The sequence below is a fragment of the Phycodurus eques genome, chromosome 2 (genome assembly GCF_024500275.1).
Source record: "Phycodurus eques isolate BA_2022a chromosome 2, UOR_Pequ_1.1, whole genome shotgun sequence".
Taxonomy (NCBI): domain Eukaryota; kingdom Metazoa; phylum Chordata; class Actinopteri; order Syngnathiformes; family Syngnathidae; genus Phycodurus; species Phycodurus eques.
In genome coordinates, this window is record NC_084526.1 from 42,706,457 (window position 1) to 42,714,245 (window position 7,789).

Below are 7,789 nucleotides of genomic sequence, written 5' to 3' on the forward strand. Positions count from 1 at the left end.
ACACAAAACAAGGACACACCAAATAAATACAATATTATTGTCAAATTTAAATATACTTCTTTAAAAAGAAACTCCTGCAGTGTCTCTGCTGTGTCTTAGACCAAACTGTACTGTAAAAACCAACAGTGAATCCTATATATTTGAAGTAAATACTGGCTATGCTACACAAAAGTCTGCTGGTGGACAAGTGTGAAATGTTTTTTCACACTTTTCATAACAAGGAAATAATTATGGAAATGTATACAGTACTTGTGATAGAACAGTCACAGAGAAAGCTGTCCAGCTTCAACAAAATAGCAGCGCTAGCAAAACTAGGCTAGCATTAGGACTGTAAACAAGCCTGCATTAGCCACAGCTAATACTTTGGTAGCATGACTTTCTGAATGGGGTTTTACTATAGCACAATTTATCAATTGAAAGTTTTATTTTGGGGAATGTAAAATCAATTAAGAATTAAAAAGAGGTGATACACATGCCTGCTGCACAGATATATTGCTAATTTCGCGTCGTTTCTGATGGCTAGTCTTACGCCCAGCAAAACTTCCATTTTCCAGAGGTAAATATTCCAAAATAGTTACAGTAAAGCTCCTGAACCCCAAGCTAACAGGTCAGCGTGAGGCTGTGCGAGCAAATGATTGACACCTCATCAGTCACGCAGTCAGTCTCTGATAAGTTGTTTTTCCTGACACAGTGGTTTCTTTAAAATTCAAAGCAAATAATATTTTTTTTTAAATAAAAATATTTCATTGTAACCCCTGACAAAAAAAAAATAATTAAAATGAAACTTGGTTTTGAAACATTTTTGAAACATCGAAACTTGGGGGGTGGAACACAGACCAAGCAAAAACCCACTACATTTTGGTGCAGATCCATGTATGTGTGTGTATGTATATATATATATATATATATATATATACACTCACACACACACACACACTCCCACACACACATACTGCAGATGTAAAAAGGTTCAAGATAATTACCATATGCAGAAAAAAAAGTTTGTGCGAAGGGGAAGTGGTCAAGTCTTTTAACGCATCTCTGTAATCATCACCCAAAATTGTACAAGGCAAGTTTGCTCTTAGTTATATACATTATATGTTTGAAGATAACTGCTGAAAACATGCACAGAGACCAATATTCTGCCGAACTGTGGAGATATAGCATTAAACTGTTTCACACCATTTCAGTTTTCCTGATTTTTTGGAGTGTGGCAAAAATGATGCCTACTAACTGGCATGAGTCCCACCCTCCCCCATTGTGGAAGCACTTGAGCGTCATTGTTGGGATCGGCGGTTATCTGCCCCAATAGCTAGACAATCCCTGATACACCAAAAATGGATCTTCCTTTGGGATAGCCAGCTGGTGTGGCTGTTTTAGAGTGCCTCGTTATCGGCCGCAGAGAGAAAGTGTAGGAGTAAGGGGAGGCGGTAGTCCAACGTGACAGCGGCTATGTGCTGGCGTGGCCATTTTAGAGTGTCTTGTTGTCACGGCGTGAAATGCCCCAGAACGATCCAGAGGGATACATTCCAGCCACCGGAGGCTTTAAACAGGTATATTGTCTTGGCTCAAACATTAGGGATGTTTACACATGATAAAGCTGCTAGACTTAATAGCATACATTTTCCCAAGTCACAGTAGTTGTGTTTTATTGACAGTTGCACTGCTAATCAAAGTTTAAATTGTTCTTCGTTCTGCATTCCACCTTTTCTATCGTATCACGTCCACTATCGCAGGAGCTGGGAAAAGAAAGGGGTGTGCTCTCACTAATCTACACAGAAAGAAAAGGGTGGCGTTGTAGCTTTTGGCTCATCGCTCCCGGTAGAATGCTGACACAAGTGCTTCTTCATTTGCTTTCAGCGGGGCCGCTTGCACACACATCCTAGCAACCCAGCTCTAGCTCGCTCTCTCTCGTTGATACACACACACACACAAACACACAGAGGAAACACGCTCCCCTCTGGGTGTTCCATCACAGACTGGGGTGTGATTTGCTTGGCAATGGGGCACAACAAAGAAGTGCCTCTTGCTATTCTGATGTACATCCCATCCTCTCAATTTATCAGATGGTCTCTTTCAATTAGTGAAGGCGAATCAAGCACAGCCCACGATTCTGTAGCCGTTTCATTCATTTGTCCAGCCGCTTGGCTACACTTGGTCTCATTAACAGCACAGACTGTTCCTGCCCATAAAAAGGCATACGTTTGTTGTTATTCGGACATGGATGTGGACTGTGGGGTCTGTGTGCATATGTGTGTTTCTTCCAAATCTCAAGGGATAACTGAAGTGGATGTTGTCAAGGGAAACATGTCAACCCCTTAGCAGACTAGAGACAATACAAGCACTTTGACAATAATGAGATAAAATGTAACAAACACTTGCATAGAAACAGACTGCACTTATATAGCGCTTTATCTACACCATCACAGTGCCCGGAGCGCTTTACAAAGCCTCACATTCACACACACATTCATACACCAATGGGCGGCTGCTGCCATGCAAGGCGCTGCCAGGCCACTCCAACACGTGAACAGTCATAGCCAGGATTTGAACCAGCTATATATATATATATATATATATATATATATATATATATATATGTGCACATAAACAAGCAGTGCAGTTACAGGCAACTATCATTTGCCTCATGCAACTGGTGCTCCTCAATCACAGACATCTGGCTTTGTTTCACAGCATAGTGACAATGCAACAGAGAGAGAGAGAGAGAGAGAGAGAGTTCTCAGGGCATTGAATCAATCACAACTGCACTGTACTGGTTGTCTTAGAAAATGCTTTGCTTCTGATGCGAGCAGGTTTCATCAGTTAATGTAGCAGACATATGGACTTGACAGAAATACAAACGGATGAAAGTGTGACAGGGAACGTCCGAGTGGTACAGTGGCCGGAAAATGTTCGATACGTCCACTTCCCAATGAGGCATGACAAAAACACCCCCCGCCCAAAAAAATGAAAACACTATATAAAGTGGCGCATGCACGTGGAATGCTGTGTGTGGCCACTTTATTCCAGGAAATGAGCGAACGGGTCCGGGCAGGCGGAGGAGTTTGGTACGTACCATTTTCAAACCAACGAAAAACCTGCTGAAAAATTCATCTTACGAAAGCTGTCAAGTCATAATGTCTTTTCAAACAAATATGACAAATTTTGATGATTTCTTTTTTTTTTTTCAAATTGCAAACTTCCCTTTAAATATCAATTTCATTCATCTGGGTACTGAAGATGGCAAAGTAAATTGCTGATGTTGAGAGTACAGATGAAAATTTGGCATGGAATTTTTGCAAGAAGTAAATCTACAAGCACACAATCCTATCCATCCATCCATTTTCTACACCACTTGTCCTCATTAAGTTCAAGGGTGAGCTGGAGCCTATCCCAGCTGACAGAGCGAGAGGCGGGGTACACCCTGAACTGGTTGCTAGCCAATGGCAGCTCTCCCATACACACTAAACTCATTACATGCTAACACACTTGAGAGTGAGCTGGTCCATCTCTGTTTCGGCACCATCCCTCTTTGCAAATGCAAGAATCGTTATTAGACTAATAGCCGTATATCAGTACTTCTTCCTGTCCTCTTTTCTTAAACAAAAACCAGCAATTACACAAACTCACTCATGAAGAGGTGCTTAGGGAGCAAATACATGTGCTCGCGCTGATGCATTGAAGCCTGACAGTGTCCAGACGATGATTCATTTCAAGGGATAATCAAATGACAGGGAGCAGCAAGCCGAATTTTTGCTATGAAAAGAAAAAGTTCATAAGAGTGCCTCCACGTGCCAGCCAAACTCGTGTTGACAGCTGGAAAATGGAAGACAGTTTTGAAAAGAGACTTGGCAAAAGACAATTTGTTTCTATTCAAGGGAATGAAGGTACAGACGTGGCTTCGTGAGCAGGTGCAAACCTTAGCAATGTGGATAAGCTATAAGCAAAAGAGCTTAATGGAGCAAAGCAACGCCGCACATCCAGAGACTTTTTCCAATTCGTTCAATTCACTGAAGCTCAGCCAGACTCTGCAATCAGCCGCATTGTTGGAAAAAAGCAACACAGTGGAGGAACACAACAGGGCTATTTGAATTCATTGCTTTATTATATAACGTAATGTTTATGACTCCCCCAACAGTGAACGTTCTCAGATAACCTGTAGAAAATAACATGACCGCTGCATTTATGCCTTCGCCTGCACCTGCATTTTATCAGGACATTAATATTGAGGTGGAGTATAGAAAATGATATAATGCATTATATTGTACATTGAGGTCCAGAGATTAATGTTAAATGTAGGATTCATGGCCAATTGCAAAGCAAAGCAAATTTATTTATATAGCGCATTTCATACACAAGGTAACTCAATGTGCTTTACACGATTAAAAGCATTTAAAAACAAAGGAAAAAAACAGCTTATAAACATTTCAAACAAAGAGAATAAAAATAAAATAAAAATACAATTAAAACAGCGTACAGTGCAAGAAATATCTTTTAAAAGTGAAAATGTTCTAGAAAGCATAGGAAAAAATAAGTTTTTAACAGGGACTTAAAAACATGCACGCTTGGGGCTGACGTCACTTCTGTTGGCAACTTAGTCCATTTGTGTGCAGCATAATAGCTAAATACCGCGGCACCATGTTTGCTTTGGACTCTGTGCTCCACTATTTGACCCGAGTCTGTCGATCTCAGAGCCCTACTGGGTCTATATTCCATTAGCATTTCATTCATGTATTCAGGAACTAAACCGTTTAGTGATTTATAGACCAGTAGCAGAACTTTAAAATCTATTCGAAAGCTGACTGGAAGCCAATGTAAGACTTTAGAATTGGAGTAATATGCTCTGACCTCTTTGTTCTGGTCAGAACCCGAGCTGCAACATTCTGAATGAGGTACAGCTCTTTAATGCTCTTTTTAGGAAGACCATTACAATAGTCAAGTCTACTTGAGATAAAAGCATGGGTGAGCTTCTCCTGGTCTGCTTGACACATGCAAGCATTCACTCTGTATATGTTCTAGTTGGTAGAAGGCAGTTTTAGTCATTGATTTGATATGACTGTTGAAAGTCAGGTCGGAATCTTTCAGAACACCAGGGTTTCGGACTTGGTCTTTCGTTTTTAAAGAGAGTGACTCCAGGTATTTACTAACAGCAATCCTTTTTTCGGTGGCACGGTGGAAGACTGGTTGGAGCGTCTGCCTCACAGTTCTGAGGACCAGGGTTCAATCCCCGGCCCCGCCTGTGTGGAGTATGCATGTTCTCCCCGTGCCTGCGTGGGTTTTCTCCGGGCAGTCCGGTTTCCTCCCACATCCCAAGAACATGCATGCTACGTTAATTGACGACTCTAAATTGCCCGTAGGTGTGAATGTGAGTGTGCATGGTTGTTTGTTTGTATGTGCCCTGCGATTGGCTGGCAACCAGTTCAGGGTGTACCCCGCCTCCTGCCCGATGTGAGCTGGAATAGGTTCCAGCACGCCCGCGACCCTAGTGAGGAGAAGCGGCTCTGAAAATGGATGGATGGAATGCTCTTTTCTTTATTCCCAAAAACAATATCAGTTTTGTTGTGGCTTAATTGCAGAACATTTTGGCTCATCCAGATATTTATCTGTTTTAGACAGTGACACAACACCTCAATTGAACTGTAGTCATCTGGAGACACTGCTAGATATAACTGTGTGTCATTTGCATAGCTATGATAGTCAAAATGAAAGTTCTGAAGAATTTTACCCAAGGATAGCATATACAGGTTGAACAGGAGGGGTCCAAGAACTGACCCTTGAGGGACCCCATAGGTCATTGCCATTCAATGAGATTGAACACTTCCAATGGTTACAAAATGACTCCTTTCCTCCAGGTAGGACCTGAATCATTTAAGGACTGTTCAATTTAGTCCTACCCACGTTTCCAACCTGTTCAGCAGTATATTATGATCTACCGTATCAAAAGCCGAACTGAGGTCCAACAAGACCAGAATTTACACCTTTCCCAAGTCAGTATTCAACGTTATATCATTTAGCACTTTGATAAGAGCAGATTCTGTACTGTGATGAGTTCGAAACCCTGATTGAAATTTGTCAAAAAGTCAATTTAAGTTCAAGAAATTGCTGAGTTGGTTAAAAATAACTTTCTCAACAATCTTGGCTATGAAAGGGAGATTTGAGATGGGTCTATAGCTTGCTAACATGGAAACGTCCAGCATTCTATTTTCTAGCAGAAGCTTAATGGTAGCTACTTTAAGAGCTTTAGGAAACTCGCCTGACTGAAGGGAGCAATTGATTATTTGCTGCAAATCAGCTAGCACAGACTTTGTAATATCTTTGAAAAAGTCAGACGGTATTGAGTCAAGACAGCTCGTTCATGGTTTCAGCTGCTCAACCGTTTTCTCTACAGTTTTTTGGTCAACTGTATCAAATTCTGACATGGTCATCGAGTTTTTCCTGGGTGTCTTCAGATGTAGTATAATTTAACATTTTGCTGATTTGTGCTAATATTTAACCTGATTGATTGTATTTTTTTACTAAAATACCAAGCAAATTCATTGCATTTATCTGCTGTTAGGAGTTCTGGAGCTATCTGATTCGGGGGTTTGTGAGCTTGTCAACCACAGCACACAGAGTATTGTTGAAGTTCTCACTGATGATTACAGAAAAGTGTTGCTGTCTCGCCCTGACTAACTCTCAGTTAAAATTACAAATACTTTGTCTGTAGAGGTCATAGTCAATTTGGAGTTTAGTTTTTCTCCACTTCCAGGGACGCACATTGCACACACTCTCCCGGGCTGCAGAGAGGCAGCCTCTGAGCCCTGGCGTAATGACGTGCCGCCGGGTCAATTTCCCCTCCTTTGCCTCCGTTGAAATTCAGCGCGCCGTTGCTCACGCTGCTGTGCTGTGCTATGTGCCAGAAACTGTGTGGCTGACGACCCTAACACAGTTGCGCCACCCCTCCAGAGGCTACTCTAACTGCTGTCGGGCTGACAAGGGGCCACGGCACGGCAAAGGCCGTCCGGTTCACTTCTGCCTCGCTAGACAATGCACGTGGGGCCAGATAGCCGAGACACTGTCGTCTGGTGTCTGTAGCCTGGTGCTTGGTGCTGAAGTAATGGGGCAGGGGCTACTCATGCTCTGCCCTGCTTGCGTCAGCGCGGCCACGTTTTAGCCCTGCCCAAAAAAAAATCTGCCCAAAAACAACTGATATTGTGAAAAAGAGTTTTAAACTATATCTCAACATTCAGTACTGTACTTTCCACGTTTTCAACACTTAATTTTAATTTAATTTTAAGTTTGTAAAAAGGCTAGTTCAGATCACAAAAGTGACACTGCATGCTTGTAAAGAATGGTGACCTGTATGATTCTGTATGCATGGATGCTGCCATAACAACATTTTTATCAGAACCGGACAATGTTTCTTCACTAAAATACAACAAAGCATCAAGAAGGCTGTAGGTCTTCCTGGATGAAAAGAATATTTTCACTCTTATCCTGACTGCTTCAGAAAGAACCACTGCTGCTTGTCAGGTACTGTGTATTTAACTCTGCTTGTTAATCTGATTCATTCAAAGAAATTCTCTAGAGAGGGGGCGGGGGTGTCACCTTTGTGAATTTAAAACTTCATCCCAAAGAAAAACAACAGTCAGCGTAGGTCAGTGAACATTTCTTTGAACTTTGGTGTGAGTGTTCAGCTGTTACAGTAATTATATTCTCTCTGTTAGACTCTGAGCACCAAGTCAGTGACATACTTCCAATGTCACCAGTGATCAGAAAATTAGTTTTCAGTTAACTTCCTGCTCCATTC